Below are 17,857 nucleotides of genomic sequence, written 5' to 3' on the forward strand. Positions count from 1 at the left end.
CTCTTGAAACTCCCGCCCACTTCCCATTCCCTCCCACACCTCTAGGTTGTTACAGAGCCCCAGTTTGTGTTCCCTGAGTCATACAGCAAACTCCCATTGGTCGTCTGTTTTAATATGGCAGCATACGTGTTTCCATGCTGCTCCGCCCATCACCCCACCCTCTCCTTCCCCCACCATGTCCATAAGTCTGTTCTCCATGTTTGCATCTCCACAAAGTGGTTAATTTTAAAATGTTATCTGTTTCATTCCCTCCCTCTCATATTCCTAAAGATGACTGTTCATAAAAAAATATGTGGTTATTTCACAATCTCACTGGAAATTATGACTTTAAAGGAGAGAACTTAACCTGCAGAATTTAAACATGCCAAGCAAGTTCACATGCAGGAAAAAGCAGTGGTGTGCCTTCATGTCCACCGAACTTTTCCGCTAACGGTTGTTTTCGCATCTCACCTGGATGACAAGGTATTTGCATGCTGATGAGTCTCATGCACTATAAGATTCCAAGGCAGTTTGTGGATCATTAAAGAGAAGAGACTTTTTACAGTAAATACATGTTGTGTTACTTGTAATTCATGGTATTCTCAGTACTTGAATTCATGCTTTAGAAGCTGTACTGTTCTGGGGCTCAGAAATACCTGGACCAGAATCCTGGTTCCATGCTTGTCAGATATGCATCCTCAGGCATGAACTCAGCACCTCTGAACCTCAGCTTCTTCATCCATAAAATGGGCATAAATGTTTAGATGTAAAGGTGTGTTATTATTCAGGAAGGCACAGAGGGAGATTGATTTTAAGGAGTTGGCTCATGCAATGGTGGGAGTGTTGCACATTCAAAATCTGCGGGATGGGTGGCAGGCTAAAGACCTAGGAAAGTTACAGCTTGACTCCAAAAGCCATCTATTACAGCAATTCCTTTCTGTTCATGGGGAGAACAGTCTTTGTTTATTCAGGCCTTCAACTGATTGGATGAGGCCCCCACACAATACAGAGAGCAATCTGACTTCTTCAGAGTCCACTGATTTAAGCGTTAATCTCACTAAAAATTATCACAGAAATATCCGTAATAATGCTTGACCAAATATCTGGGCACCATGGCCAAGGTGACACATGAAATCAATCATCACATAAAAATTAAATATCAAACCCTAGAGAGAATGCTCGGCAAATTAATTGCTCAATAAATAGGAACTGCTGGCAAGAATTTAATTTGGTAAATATATTTTTAGAATCTGCTATGTAAAAGACTTTTCCAGTAGTCATGTATGGATGTGAGAGTTGGACTCTAAAGAAAGCTGAGCACTGAAGAACTGATGTTATTGCGTGAATAAATGAATGAGTGAGTGAGCCCCCTTGGTCTCTCTGAACCTCAATCCCAGTCTTTCTGTTTGAAGCCTGCACTGATTTCTGGTGCATAAAAATGTACACAAAACAATGCCCTATGAGATGATGACCGCTAAGGTTTGTGATTCTGTTACTCTTAACCTGGTTTGAACTCAACTCTATTATGGCCTTCCAGATTTAACTGACTGCACCATCTGGCTCCAAACTCCAGGGTCTCATTAAACGAGCAGTAATAATAAAAGTAATTGCAAAAGAGTAGAGGAGATTAAGGAGACAACAATAAAATAACGTTGCCAGCACAGGGCTATTGATTTTGTTTGTAGACCGCTGGTGCGGAGGATAAATCATTTTATTTCTCAGATTCATTTGGTTACAATAAACATTGACCCCAGGCATGCAGGGTAGCCACTGATTAGTGCTAAAGAGCGATCACTACTAGAAATGTCTCTGCAGAGTTCCATCATGTCTGCTAAACCTTAAAGATTAAATAGAAACCAACCACTGAAACTCAAGCCGTAATGATTTCTTTCATTGTTCTTTTTCTGATTGCCAGAAATGTACACAGCAGTAATTCCAGCAGTTTCCTGTTGTTCCAACAAAAATTATTTAGTTAAGGTATTAAAAGTTCTGTGCAGTGTAACTTTTTTTTTAATTTTACTTTATTTTACTTTACAATACTGTATTGGTTTTGCCATACATCAACATGAATCCGCCACTGGTGTACACGTGTTCTCAATCCTGAACCCCCCTCCCACTTCCCTCCCCATACCATCTCTCTGGGTCATCCCAGTGCACCAGCCCCAAGCATCCTGTATCCTGCAGCAAACCTAGACTGGCGATTCGTTTCTTACATGATATTATGCATGTTTCAATGCCATTCTCCCAAACCATCCCACCCTCGCCCTCTCCCACAGAGTCCAAAAGTCTGTTCTATACATCTGTGTCTCTTTTGCTTTCTCACATACAGGGTTACCATTACCATCTTTCTAAATTCCATATATATGTGTTAGTATACTGTATTGGTGTTTTCCTTTCTGGCTTACTTCACTCTGTATAATCGTCTCCAGTTTCATCCACCTCATTAGAACTGATTCAAATGTATTCTTTTTAGTGGCTGAATAATACTCCATTGTGTATACATACCACAGCTTTCTTATCCATTCATCTGCTGATGGACATCTAGGTTGCTTCCATGTCCTGGCTATCATAAACAGTGCTGCAATGAACATTGGGGTAAATGTGTCTCTTTCAATTCTGGTTTCCTCGGCATGTATGCCGAGCAGTGGGATTTCTGGGTCATAAGGTAGCTCTATATGTGGCCTCTGGAAATTTATATAAAACTTATCATCAAAGCTTAATGAGCAATTTGGAAAAGTTGAATAAAGATGTATGACATCCATCATAGACTAATAAGATTCATTGCTATTACCTTTATCGTTTCTCTTGAGACAGTTTCTTTTCATTGTGGTCATCCTTACGGTAATATTATTTGAGAAAAATCACTAAATTTAGAGTGAGCATAAACCATGTGTGTACATGCTAAGTTGCTTCAATCATGTTCAACTGCTTGTGACCCCATGGACTATAGCTCACCAGGCTTCTCTGTCCGTGGGATTCTCCAAGCAAGAATTTTGGAGTGTGTTGCCATGCCCTACTCCAGGGGATCTTCCTGACCCAAGAATTGAACCCATGTCTCTTATGTCTCCTACATTGGCAGGTGGGTTCTTTACCACTAGCACCACCTGGGAAGACCAAGCATAAACCATATTTTCATCCAATCCATAAACCACAAATTTTGCAGCTGTCTTCCAATTTCTTCTAATAGCCTGGTTTCTAAACTCCTGAACTCCGCTGTCTTTTTCCATGTTCTGAAAACATCAATATTATTGTTACTTTTATTTTATAGGGGATGGCATGTTTATTTGCAAGCAAAGTGGCAGAAATCAGTTCTCAAAGGGTGTTCCCTGGGCCAGCAGTTTCAGCATCACATGGCAACTTACTGAAAATGTAAATTCTCAAAAACCCCAACCCAGACCTACTATGTCAGCCACCCTAGAGAAAAGAACCAGCCATCAGTGTTCCACAAATCCTCCAGGGGATTCTGATGAACACTCAAGTGGTTCTCAGTTGGGGGTCAGCTTGCCCCCCTACCCTCAGGGCATTTCACAACATCTGGAGACAATTTTAGTTGTCAACAACTAGGGGAGAGGTTGTAGTGGGCCTCTAGTGGATAGAAGCAAAAGATTTTGTTGAACACCCTACAAGGCACAGGACAGATTCCCATAACAGAGAATCCAAGTCCAAAATGTCAATAGCTCCAAGGCTGAGAAATCGTGGGGAAAGGAAAGAACTCGAATGAGCAGCTCTGAGTTTTAATGTTCCCTATTTATTTTCATTTATTGTTTTATTTTTGGTGTTCCATGTATCACAAATGATTTTACTTTTCATTTCCTATTTTTATTTTAAACGTCATCTTTAGCAGGCCTTCCTCCAGCTTAGAATAACATCCATGTTTACCCATGTGTTAGATTTCCTTATTTATACTTAATTAGTTAATCCATTTGGAATTAATTTTCATAAAAGTTGTGACGTTTTGGCAGTTTCTTTACTGTATTAAAAGTCTGCATACATGGATATGGATTGCTTCTATTTCCTGACCAAGCCACAGCTAAGAGGATGTGCTTCACCAAAACAAAGGAATTAACTGAGTAAAAAGACCAGTTTGAACCAGCTTCAACCTCATGTGACCAAAAGTTTAATACTAGATTGAATGCCAGATGAAAGTATATTTCTCACACCGAAAAAATAAAGATGTGGCAATGAACAGAATGGTGCTTGGTTTGTGGTGCTGTGATTATTAGGGGCCTAGACCTCTTCAAAATATCCTTGTCATTATGATCCAAAATGCCCGCGGAAGCTCCGGCCATCACATTCTATTACACGCAGTCTGATGAAGACAAAGACAGAAAAGGGTGAGCCTCTACTCTTTAAGGACACTTTCCGAAGTTAACCTACATTATTGTTTGTATCTCATTGGCCAAAAGTAAGTTATAGAGCGCACCTATTGCAAAGGAGCCTAGGAAATACAATCCACTAATTAGGAGAATAGTTACAGAGGTAGGGATAATAATCTTTGCCAAGTTGAGTTGCAGGAACCAGGGGTTTAATGTTCCAAAGTTTTGAGATAAAGGGCATCTCCAAGATGACAATTCTGTGTGTGTTGGCAGTGGGGTGTGCTGGAGGGCAACCCTTTAATGGAGAGTCCCAAAGAGAAAGTGAAACAAAGAGAAGCCTCTCAGTCGTGTCTGACTCTTGGCGACCCCATGGACTGAAGCGCGCCAGGCTCCTCCGTCCATGGGATTCTCCAGGCAAGAATACCAGAGTGGGTTGTCATGCCCTCTTCCATGTCATCTTTCTCTGCAGAAAAGGGAGGAGAGACATGATTTGCATTACTGGCATATTTGCCACACAACTCCAAGTGCTCAGCCCTGGAGCAAACCCTGAGTCTGTTTCCATTTTCACAACCAACACATAAGCATCGCTTAAGAGCAAAGAAAACTAAAGAACTCAGTAAGCCCCAAAAAAGAATGATTTGCAAGCTTTTACCCTTCCATTAACCATATCTAGCCATGTGCCAATCCCTGGGAAGCATAATGCCACTTCTATGAGACTGGAATAAAGCTAATTTTAAAACAACACACTTCAATTTTAAAAATGTAAATCAGACGACCTGTTTACAGGCTCAATCACTGAATGCACTCCAAAGATTTATTTAAAAGCTTCTGTGATTTTTCCAAATTCTTGAGATTGTTTGTACCTCTCTGAAATGAATCAGAAATATTAATTTTTTTCTACCTGATGCGATATGGCTATTTTCATGACAAGCATTTTCCGAGCATATGCTTGTTTGAAGGACAGAAGGAATGGGACCTATTTGGGGCCAGCACGGCTCTGTCTCCCTGCTGGTTCCTGGCAGATCAGCCAACACCAGGTGACTGAGGCTGTTAAACTCTTCCTATTGACTCACATAGATGTAAATAATACTGACAGTCTTGCTTATTCTCACCAGATGCCCTGAATCACTCTTGTCTTCCTTCTAAAGACTGGTGGGGTGAAGAGTCAAGACAGGAGAATAATAGAATTTGTAAATTCCACCTCTAGACAGTATTCTGCCTTCCAAGGCTAACTGCTTACTCCCTAATCCTATTATGCATGTTAGAAACTGGGAATTATCTCTGCCTCCCTGCAGGATGCTGATATGTTTCTGATCTGGGCTCCCTCTTCCCACCCCAGGCAGATGGAAATGCTAGGCCAACTGGGGAAATGCTTGTGTTCTCAAAAAGGCAAAAAAGAAAGTTGTTTTTGTTCAGTGGCTAAGTCCTGTCCAGCTCTTTGCAACCCCATGGACTGCAGCATGCCAAGCTCCTCTGTCCTCCACTATCTCCCAGAGGTTGCACAAATTCATGTCCATTGAGTCGGTGATGCTATCTGACCATCTCATCCTCCGTCTCCCCCTTCTCTTCCTCCCCTCTATTTTTCCCAGCATCAGGGTCTTTTCCAATGAGTCAGCTCTTTGCATCAGGCGGCAAAGTACTGGAGCTTCAACTTCAGCATCAGTCCTTCCAATGAATATTCAGGGTTGTTTTTCTTTAGGATGGACTGGTTGGATCTCCTTGCAGTTGAAGGGACTCTCAAGAATCTTCTCCAACACCACAGTTCAAAAGCATCAATTCTTCAATGCTCAGTCCTCTTTATGGTCCAAATCTCACATCCATATATGACTACTGGAAAAACCTTAGCTTTGACTACACAGACCCCTGTTGGTAAAGTGATATCTGTGCTTTTTAATATGCTGTCTAGGTTGGTCATAACTTTCCTTCCAAGGAGCAAGCGCCTTTTAGTTTCACAGCTGCAGTCACCATCTGCAGTGACTTTGGAGCCCAAGACAAGTAAATCTGTCACTGCTTCCACTATTCCTTCTATTTGCCATGAAGTGACGGGACTAGAGGCCATGAATAACTTCCAAGTTCCCCCCCCCCCAATCTGGATGCAGGCACTTGGACGCTTGCCTTTCTCCAGGGTCTGTGTCAAGCCCTCACGTCCCACAACCACCTGTCGTGTGTGTGTTCAGTCTCACAGTCATGTCCGACTCTTTCTTGACCCCATGAACTGTATCCCACCAGCCTCCTCGGTTCATGGCAAGAATATTGGAGCGGGTTGCCATTTCCACCTCCAGAGCATCTTCCCAGACCAGGGATCAAACCTGCATCTCCTGTATTGCAGGCGAATTCTTTACAGCTGAGCCATCAGGGAAGCATGACCACCCCATGGGGGATGCTAATAGGATCCCCTTTAGGCAGACAAGAAGGCTGGGTCCAGACAGTAGGCTTATGGCAGAGTGGGGCTGGGCCCTTCACAGTAGCCTCACACTGCTGTCCACAAGGTACACGTGGCCCTAGGGGTGATAAACATTCTCCCCTGGGAAGGAGACTAGCACTAGAGGTTTGATCATAGAGGCAGAGCGTGGCAAGCAAGGATAGTAAGGGAAAGACTCAGTAGAAATTGTAGGGACTGCTTCCTTTGGCTAAAACCCCTGTCCTGGCCTTCTGCATGGCCAGTCGCCTGAGCAGGCTGGGCTCAGACCCCGGCTCACCCTGGCAGATCACCTTCCTCTGCCCACTGCAGGGTTCCGCAGTGGCTCTCCAGGATTTCCTATGATGTCGCACTGTTCACTGGGGGAAGATCTTGAGTTCTCTTGTCTGCCTCCCTCATTAGAGGGCAAGTCCTATGAAGGCAGCAACGAAGTCATTGATTGCAAATAATTCGATAAGTGACTTGTTGAGTGAGGGAGGGAGTTCAGATGAGGAAACAAGCTTTGCAACCTGCCCAGTTGCCCATAACCAATTACTCCTAGTGCATGTCAAAGTTGTCTCCTAACTTCTGGCCCAGAGCTTTTTCTCTGATGCTTTACTAAACCCTGATTGTATGTCCTCTTTCAGAGTCCTCTATAAAATCTGGATAGCAGTGTGGGAGAAATTAGTTTAACCACTTGGAAGAGAATAGAGACTAAAGATCTAGGTGGGAAAAAATTGCAAGATTAGAAGAAGAAAAAGAGAACATGCAAGAAAGAGATGAAAACCATTGCTAGCTTCAGAGGGTCTCAGTTAAGTTCAGTTCAGTTCAGTCACTCAGTCGTGTTTGACTCTTTGCGACCCCATGGACTGCAGCATGCCAGGCCTCCCTGTCCATCCCCAGCTCCCAGATTCACCCAAACTCATGTCCATTGAGTTGGGGATGCCATCCAACCATCTCATCCTCTGTCATCCCCTTCTCTTCCTGCCTTCAACCTTTCCCAGCATCAGGGTCTTTTCCAATAAGTCAGTTCTTTGCATCAGGTGGCCAAAGTATTCGAGTTTCAGCTTCAGCATCAGTCCTTTCAATGAATATTCAGGACTGACTTCCTTTAGGATTGACTGGTTGGGTCTCCTTGCAGTCCAAGGGACTCTCAAGATTCTTCTCCAACACCACAGTTCAAAAGCATCAATTCGTTGGCGCTCTGCTTTCCTTATAGTCCAACTCTCACATCCATACATGATTACTGGAAAAACCATAGCTTTGACTAGATGGACCTTTGTTGGCTCAGAGGGTATTTCAAGGATATTATTTGTGTGGAAGGAATAAACAGATGGTCCTCAAAGCATTCACATTTCATTTCTTCACATCTTGATACTGAAATCCAAGAAACATGCAAAATGGATAAAATAGAATTGCTTTTCATGTTCATTATGCCTAGAATAGGGTATGCTCAGTTGTATCCAACTCTTTTGTGACCCCATGGACTGTATCCTGTCAGGATCCTCTGTCCCCAGGATTTCCCAGGCAAGAATACTGGAGTGGGTTGCCATTTCTTACTCCAGGAAATCTTCCCAACCCAGGGCTCAAACCTGTGTCTCCTGCATCTCCCGCACTGACAGGCAGATTCTTTACTACTGCACCACCTGGGACTCTAGTTAATGTCAGGCCCTGGGAAAAGTCTGAAGTTTTTCCCAACATGTAGCTGAGATGGACGCTGAGAGAAGACCCAATACTCCTGCGTCAGAGGTGAGGCTACGTCACTCACAGCAGTAGCCAGGGTATCTGCATCTGTTGCTTCTGTTACCTGAGACCTGATTCCCAAAGGCAACATGAAAAAGAGCCAGGTGATACCTGCACACATGGTCAACCACATTACAGAAGATCTTAGGGAACCCGAGGCTTTTCTAAGGGGCAGTGAGCGTGCCTGCCACTTTTTTCCAGAGGAGGATATTATCTTTATTATACAGAGTGTTAGTGGGCCTGTTCTTTTTTCTAAAGGGAGAAATTACTTCTATCTCCAAGGCTGTTCCTCATATGAAAATCCTTGAACAAATAGAAACAGAGGCAAACGTGCAGACTCATGAGAAACCAATGTATCCATTGCTGTCTCCCAGAAATTACCTGATTTATCCATTCGCTCACACACTGGACATCACTTAGCAATTATATGCCAGGCACTGAGCTGCTTGCTGGATATACATCTGGGAGCAAATCTTGACATGGTTCCTGACTGCAGGGAGCTTACACTTTTAGCCAGGAAGATAATCATACATTCAGGATCACATAAAGGCATGCAAAATGGCAACAATGATGAAGACCCTTTGAGGAGGGTTCAGTGCCACCACAGAGACATATCATAGTGGATATTACAAAAGTGTGATGTGGCAAGAAAGAGACTCCCAGACAGATGAGACAGAGCGAGCAAAGGCCCCGGAGTCAGAGGGCAGATGTCCCCTGTGAGTGGGTGAATAGTACAGTTTTCCCATGACTGTTGTCTCTTTCGAGCCAGTTGCTGCAGACTGATCATTAATTGCATCCCACTTCCCTCTAGAAATTGACTTCCCTGGTGGCTCAGACAGTAAAGCGTCTGTCTACAATGCTGGAGACCAGGGTTCAATCCCTGGGTTGGGAAGATCCCCTGGAGAAGGAAATGGCAATCCACTCCAGTACTATTGCCTGGAAAATCCCATGGACAGAGGAGCCTGGTCGGCTACAGTCTATGGGGTCACAAAGAGTCGGACACGACTGAGTGACTTCACTTTCACTTTCCCTTTCCCTCTAGAAAAATGCTACAGGTGAACCTGTCTGCAAAGCAGAAATAGAGGCACAGATATAGAGAACAAATGTATGAACACCGAGGATGGAAAGGGGGAATGAGGGACTGACCTCTGCACACTACTGTGTATAAACTCGATAAGTAGTAAGAGCCTACTGCACAGCACAAGGAGCTCTGCTCAGTGCTCTGTGGTGACCTGATGGGAAGGAAACCCAAAATAGAAGGGATATGTGTATACACATGGCTGATTCACTTGTGGTAGAGTAGAAAATAGCAAAACATTGTAAAGCAGCTATACTCCAGCAATTTTTTTTAATAGTGCCATCTGAGGATTTGAGAGGTTCAGAGTTCAGGGAGAGGGCAGAGTGTTTCAGATGATGCTCTACCAAGATAAATGGGCCCAGAGCAGGCTGAGCTTTGCAGGCACTGCTAACAACTTGGGTCATTATCCCAAGAGCAATGGGGCGCTATATGAGGGTTTTGAACAACAGCATCACATGAGCAGGTTTTCATTCTGAAGAGATCACTTTGGTGTTGATGCAGAGAAGGATTTAGAGGAGATGATCAGGTCATCATAATCTATGACTGTGGTTCAGGAGAGAAAACAGTGGCTTGGATGAGAATGGTAAAGCGAGAAGAAGCTGGATTTCAGTGGAGAAGAAGGGACATGGTTAGACTCCAGATACTTAGAGAGTACAAAGGACAGGCTATGACTTGGGAGTAAATAGATCATCAGTGATGATGCTAGAATTTCTGTCCGGCACTATCGCAGGAAATATTAGTGAAGGTAAGGAGAAAGGCTAGCTAGGCAGTGGGATGAGCAGGTATGAGCTCAGGTAGGAAATACAGGCTGGAGCCATACACCTGGGCACTGATATCATCTGGATGCTAACTGAAGCTGGGGTGTGAAGGAGGCAACCCAAGTACAGGAGGAGAGAGCTAAGGATGGAGCCTGGGAAAGCCAGAGTGGACAGATGAGCAGAGCAGAACAAGTCTTAAAGGCAACTGCGAGGGTGCTGATTGAGTCAGGGAGAAGCCTGGACTGGGGTTCCAGAAAGCCTGGAGGAGTGAAGTCACAGGAAGACTGGCAAACGTCTGTGGATGGAAGACTGGAGCCCACTGGTGGTCCACGCAAGCGGAGAGGTGTGGAGGCGGCTGGAGGAGACTCAGTCACGTGTGAGGGGTGGGAAACAGAGCCCAAGAGTCCCGGCACCTCTGTGAGGTTTCAGGCGGTGAGAGGGAGGAAACAGAAGGGCCGCGCAAGGTGGAGGGCAGCAGGGCTTGATTCTGAGGACGGGAAACATGGAAGCAAGCAGAAACACTTCCAGTGGGGAGAATCCCCTTGAGAAAAGAAGGGGTAAAAGGAAAGTGAGGAGGAAGAGTAACCAGCCCTAGAAGGTTCCTGAGAAGTGCAAGCACGGGATGGAGTCCAAAGCACAGGAGGAAGGAACTGACTTGGAGAAGACAAAGGGCAACGGGAAGGAAGGCTCCTCGGTGGGTGTCAGGGTGTCCGCAAATCTGGAAGAGGGTGGCCGAGTGAGCCCATGGGAATGGGGGTGGGAGGAGGAAGGAAGGCTATTGACCAAGGGCAAAGGAGATGGAGTCAAGGGGAGCCAGACGTTTCCAGGAGAGTGTGTCTGGAGGCAGCCGCTGCAGAGAACAAGCAGGACAGAGGAAAACAAGGAGGGTGCCAGCTGGTTTCTGTGTGCATGCACACACATGAACACACGTGTGTGCTCACACACATGCACAGGCACACATACCTACAATGTGCATATGCACACGCACATGTCCACACATGCATGCATGCGCACATATGTATACATGTGTGCGCACATGTGTTCACATGCACATGTGCGTGCGTGTGAATGGATGTTCCCACATGCATGTGCTGTCACACAGTCACGCATACACGTGTGTACATGTGTGTTCACACATGCATGCACACATTGCATGCATACACGTGCAAATGGTACCCACATACAGGCACACACGTGTGCGCATGCATACACATACATGCACACATATGCAGGCATACACACAATCACACTCACATATACATGTGTTCACGTGCACACACATGTGCATACATATGCGTTCACATGCTTCACACACAGTCAAACACACAAACACATACACACAGGCCAGGACCTCAGTCTCTCTCAGACTCTGTAAACACTCGCTCACATCCGGGCTCCCTCCTCCCTCCCACTAGCCTGCTTGTGTCCATCCCTGCATAGTCCTGTCACCGTAAGCCTTCCTGCAAGAGGTGGCCTGAGGAAGCCTCAGAAGCCTGGGCGGCTGGTGAGAGGGCAGATCATTGCCAGCACTCCTCAGTTCATATCCACCCCCTCATCAGACACATTTACAGAAATAAGCTCAAAGTCATCGAAATGACCCAGAAGAGAAAATCCATCATCATTCTGGCCAAAGCCAAGCTCTGCTCATCTACCCTGGGGGCTGGTGTTTCAGAGAGGGGAGGGCCTGGGGAGCAATGAAGCTCAACTTCTCCCTCTAATGAGGAGCCCAAAGCCCAGAGAGGTTTCAAGGCAGCTGCTCACCCACAGGTGTCCTCGTTCTTTGAGAATTAATCTGGGCACACTGCATCCAGAGGCAGGCAGTGAGTGCTTGACGAAAGTGAATTTATCTCCCCCTTGCCAAACCTCCAAATGCTTCCCTCCAAGTCAAATGCACCACAAGTCTGAAAATGAAAGCCTCTCTTTGCTTAATCAGAGGAGAAATGGTGTCGCCTCATTTCAGGCGGATCAGAGGGAAGCTCAAGAGGAAGGAACATGGCCCAGGTTTCTGGAGCCGGAATGCCAAGTGCTCTCCGGAGTGGAAAGGAAATGACTCTCCTGACCTGGAAACAACCCTCATTTGCCGTGAAAGTCTCTTGTTTCCAGACTCTCCAAGGACAGCGGAGGTCAGAGGCTGGGGCTTTGGTGGGTAGACAGCGTGGGGCCTGCAGGGAGAGAGAATGCAGGTTGTGCCTGGGGTCTCCCCGAGGAGGTGGGCTGTTAGGGAAACCCTGTGAGCGTGCTGATGACCCCCGCCCTCCTGCCACCAGAGCCAGGACTCCTGAGTGTCTTCCGTTCTGGGTCACTGACGGCACATGGCTCCTTAAGCATCCATAAATCGCCTGATCTGCCTGAAAGAAACTGACAGTGGAGCTTGAAAGAAAATCCATTTCTGGAATAATAAGAGAGCTTGGCAGCTTCTGCGAGCAGATTCAAGGCAAAGCTGAGGGCGCCCGGGGGATTTTCACTTGCAAGGGGTGGGGAGTGGGGGTTGTCTGTGCCCGGAGGTTGAACCAGGGGAAGTGAGAGGTGAAATTGGAGGCAAAAAGCCTTTCTGTCAGCATGGAAGGGCAGCTTCGCTCTTGTTCTTCACCCATCTCCAAGAAAAATTCAGTAGACATCAGAGTCATCTGCCAGCGCTGAGCTGGAAGGAGAGAGACAATGAGGAAGGGAAGGGCAGGAGAAGGCTAGGGCGGGGGTGCAGGGGGAGGAGGCAGGGGGACAGGAAACGGGGCCAGAGACCATTGCTGCTTCACATCTCTTCAGCTGGGGTCACTGCAGCGCCGGAACACAGTTTGTTCATTTGTACTCAGCTCAGATGGAGAATCCCAGGGACAGGGGAGCCTAGTGGGCTGCCGTCTATGGGGTCACACAGAGTCGGACACGACTGACGCGACTTAGCAGCAACAGCAGCAGCAGCAGCAGATGGTAAAGAATATGCCTGGGGATCCGAGTTCGATCCCTGGGTCAAGAAGATCTCCTGGAGAAGGGAATGGCTCCCTATTCCAGTATCCTTGCCTGCGAAACCCCATGGACAGAGGAGCCTAGTAGGCTACAGTCCATGGGGTCACAAAGAGTCAGACACGTTTAAGCGACTAACACTGACACAACAGCAGAAAGGCAAAGGAGCACGTGAGGTTTTACATTCATGTGCACAAAATCAATGCAACACTATTCTCCTACCTCAGAACTATGTATATGTGTGTGTGTGTGTGTGTGTGTGTGTGTGTATACACATATATTAAATCTCAATTTGGGAGCTGCATCCTTTTTGGCTTATTTTTAAAATAAACCCCCCTGGAGTAGGAAATGGCAACCCACTGCGGTATTCTTGCCTAGAGAATCCCATGGACAGAGGAGCCTGGTGGGCTACAGTCCGTAGGGTCACAAAGACTGAGCAAATGAACACACAAAATAAAAGCAAGTGCTCCTTTCTGTGTCTGTATGAAAAACGCACTCCGGCTTGAGGGTGGGAAGGAGACGTGTCACAGTGGCCCCCCGTGCCTGTCCCCTGTGCCCTGCAGGAAGCCCCCCTCTTCTTTGCCTGCATGAACATGGCTCCCTGGAGGTATCTGCTAGCTGCTGTCTCCCCAGCTAAACTTCCCCGACATGTAAGGGTGAATTTCACATGATCACCACATGGTGAAGCATTTTGCGGAGAACACAGAACCCAGAATTTAAAGGAAATTAATAAGGGACCCACAGGTTCAAGGCTAACGTCCTGTGGGTCGGGGCTTCTTGCCAGGTCAGGTCTAAGTGTTCTCCAGGGACAGGATTTGGGCCCAGGTGAGCTGGTTTAAGGGCTTCCCAGGCGGCGCTTCTCAGGCTTCCCTGCCTGCCGATGCAGTACACAGAAGAGGCGCGGCTTCAATCCCAGCTTCCCTGGGTCGGGAAGATTCCCCTTGAGAAGGAAGTGGCAGCCCACTGCAGTGTTCTTGTCTGAAGAATCCCCATGAACAGAGGAGACTGGTGGGCTACAGTCCATGGGGTCACATACGGTCAGATGCACCTGAAGCAACTCAGCACGCATACTCGAGTTGGTTCAAGCTCCTGCTTTCCACCACGTCCCTGCTGCTGTGTGTCTTCCCTCCGCTTTAGGCACTCCTCTCCTGTCCTGGATTAACCCTCTCTATCACTTTGCTGGTTCTGAGGAATCCCTCCTGCCTCTCCCCCCAGAGCTAGGTTGAGAGGCCCTCATACCTGCCCCCTGGATCCTTGTACTACAGCCCCCACCAGCCCCCAAGTCTCAGGACTCCCTGCAGACAGGAAGATCCCTGGGGACAGGGTTTCTGTAATATCCAGACATGGCGAGGCACACAGTGTGTGTGTGTGCAAGGACAAATGGATGAAATCCTTAAAAAGACCAGCTCTTTGTCCTACAAGAGCTCCTAAACCCGTGGGAGGACAGATTTCTACACGATGGCCATGCCACCTCAGGGACAGGCTGGGAGGGCTGCAGTCAAGTTTACAAGTCAGGTTCCAAACTCACACGGGAAGGACTGGAGACCTCTGCCTGCGGTGCAAGGAAAGGGCAGGATGGCACTTAATCAGGGAAGCGTGTGTATGTGCTCAGTTGCCCAGTCCCGTCTGGCTCTTTTGCAACCCCATGGACCACCAGGGTCCTCCGTCCATGGGATCTCCCAGGCAAGAATACTGGGACAGTTTACCATTTCCTACTTCATAGGATCTTCCTAACCCAGGGATCAAACCCACGTCTCTTGCATCTCCTGTGTTAGTAGGCAGATTATTTACCACTGAGCCACCTGAGAAGGGATGAGTCATTCTAACCAGCCAAGAAGGGAGGAGGAACGGACTGATAAGGAGACCACAGGGCACATGGAAAATGGTGACTAGTTTAGTCCAACAGCACAAGTGTCTGATTGAGCTCCCACAATAGATCGGGCATCGTCCAGATGCAGTGAGCCGAACACAGGGGGGACACAAAGCCCTTGCCTCTGGAAGGCCACAGCGAGAGAGGGAGTGAGACCCACAGTGCACCATGGTGGATACTGTTAACCACAGGTTCCTGGCCAGGATGCCCATCCAAGCAGGGGGTCAGCGAGTGAGGTGCTCGCCCTCCAGCTCCTGGGTGGCTGGGTGGGGACGTGGCCAGGGCCTGTGGCCTCGAGACGTCCCCTCCAGCACTCTGGTGACCCATAGGTACTCATATCGTCCACACGGCCAGGAGGTAGAGAAGCTGGGAGACTCTCTCAGGACAGAGCTTCTCCGGGAGTGTGGGGTCAAGGCAGACTTTCTGGAGGAGGCGATTCCCAACGATAGAGTAGGAGAGGTGGGGAGATTTTGAACAAAGGAACAAACCAAGAGTGGTGACAGGAAAGAGTGCTGATCTTCACTGAATCGCTCCACGGTAAACAGAAGGGGGAAAGTCACTTCTAAAGAAAATCAGCCCTGAACATTCATTGGAAGGACGGATGCTGAAGCTGAAGCTCCGATACTTTGGCCACCTGACGCAAAGAGCCAACTCACTGGAAAAGACTCTGTTGCAGGGAATTATTGAAGGTCAAAGGAGAAGGGGGTGGGAGAAGATGAGGTGATTGGATACCATCACTGACTCAATGGGCATGAGTTTAGCAAACTCTGGGAGATAGAGAAATACAGGGAATCCTGGCATGCTGCAGTTCGTGGGGTCACAAAGAGTTGGACGTGACTTAGCAACTGGAAAACAACAAGCCTTCACAGAGCAGTAAAGAAGCACCAGCCTGGACCTAAGCATGCCTAAACTTACCTCATTTAACCCTTCCACCTCTCTGAAGGGAAAGAGGTCATTTTACACATGAGTAAATTGAGGAACTGGGCCATTGAAAAAGCAAGAGAGTTCCAGAAAAAACATTTATTTCTGCTTTATTGACTATGCCAAAGCCGTTAACTGTGTGGATCACAATAAACTGGAAAATTCTGAAGGAGATGGGAATACTAGACCACCTGACCTGCCTCTTGAGAAACCTGTATGCAGGTCACAACAGTTAGAACTGGACATGGAACGACAGACTGGTTCCAAATAGGAAAAGGAGTACGTAAGGCTATATATTGTCACCCTGCTTATTTAACTTATATGCAGAGTACATAATGAGAAACGCTGGGCTGGAAGAAGCACAAGCTAGAATCAAGATTGCCAGGAGAAATATCAATAACCTCAGATATGCAGATGACACCACCCTTATGGCAGAAAGTGAAAAAGAACTAAAGAGCCTCTTGATGAAAGTGAAAGTAGAGAGTGAAAAAGCTGACTTAAAGCTCAACATTCAGAAAACTAAGATCATGGCATCCGGTCCCATCACTTCATGGGAAATAGATGGGGAAACAGTGGAAACAGTGGCTGACTTTAGTTTTTTAGGCTCCAAGATCACTGCAGATGGTGACTGCAGCCATGAAATTAAAATATGCTTACTCCTTGGAGGGAAAGTTATGACCAACCTAGACAGCAAATTAAAAAACAGGGACATTACGTTGTCAACAAAGATCCATCTAGTCAAGGCTATGGTTTTTCAAGTGGTCATGGATGGATGTGAGAGGTGGACTATAAGGAATGCTGAGTGCAGAAGAATTGATGCTTTTGAACTGTGGTGTTGGAGAAGACTCTTGAGACTCCCTTGGACTGCAAGGAGATCCCACTAATCCATCCTAAAGGAAATCAGTCCTGGGTGTTCATTGGCAGGACTGATGTTGAAGCTGAAACTCCAATACTTTAGCCACCTGATGCAAAGAGCTGATGGATTTGAAAAGACCCTGATGCTGGGATAGATTGAGGGCAGGAGGAGAAGGGGACGACAGAGGATGAGATGGTTGGATGGCATCACCAACTCAATGGACATGGGTTTGGGTAGACTCCGGCAGTTGGTGATGGACAGGGACACCTGGTGTGCTGCAGTTCATGGGGTCGCAAAGAGTGGGACACGACTGAGTGACTGCACTGAACTGAAATTGAGGCACAGAAAGTTTAAGTAACCTTCCCAAAGTCACACAGCCAGAAAGCAGTGAAGCTAGGATTCACAGCAAGATAAATGTGTCCCAAATTTCTGTTCCCTAGTAAACGATCCATTGAGGCACATAGCAAAACCGCAGAAGCAGTGTGGCTTTCCTGGGATACAGGATGCTGGATGGTCAGTGGTAAGAAACAGGCTGGGAGGAAGAGACAGCATTTGACTCAGACCAGGAGAGGCACATGTTCCTAGAGGTTGGGAACTAGGCCAGGAGGTCACATCGTGTGTCTGCAGAGGTGGGTGGGGGTCAGGCTGCCCAAGTCATAAGCTCCGTCTTTTGGGATTTGGGCAGGAATTCAGTGGGGAACCATCGAAGACTCATGAGCGGGGCACGGGATGCTCAGTGGGGAGTGTCAGGAAGATGACTCTCAGGCAGGGCCAAGGATCAGGAGGAGGGGGTGCTGTGACGGAGACACATAGAAGGATGTTGCAGTGGTCCAGTGTGACGCGAGCCCGTGGTGGCTCCAGGTGCGATGTGGTCCCTGCACGTATTCTCTGTCTGCTGCCACGATTCTGTCCTGGTTGGTATTTCTTTCCTGATGATTAGTACCAACACAAAGAGGCGCTCCCAAGAACAGAGCCCTACA

This window comes from Ovis canadensis, chromosome 1, assembly GCF_042477335.2.
Source record: "Ovis canadensis isolate MfBH-ARS-UI-01 breed Bighorn chromosome 1, ARS-UI_OviCan_v2, whole genome shotgun sequence".
Taxonomy (NCBI): Eukaryota; Metazoa; Chordata; class Mammalia; order Artiodactyla; family Bovidae; genus Ovis; species Ovis canadensis.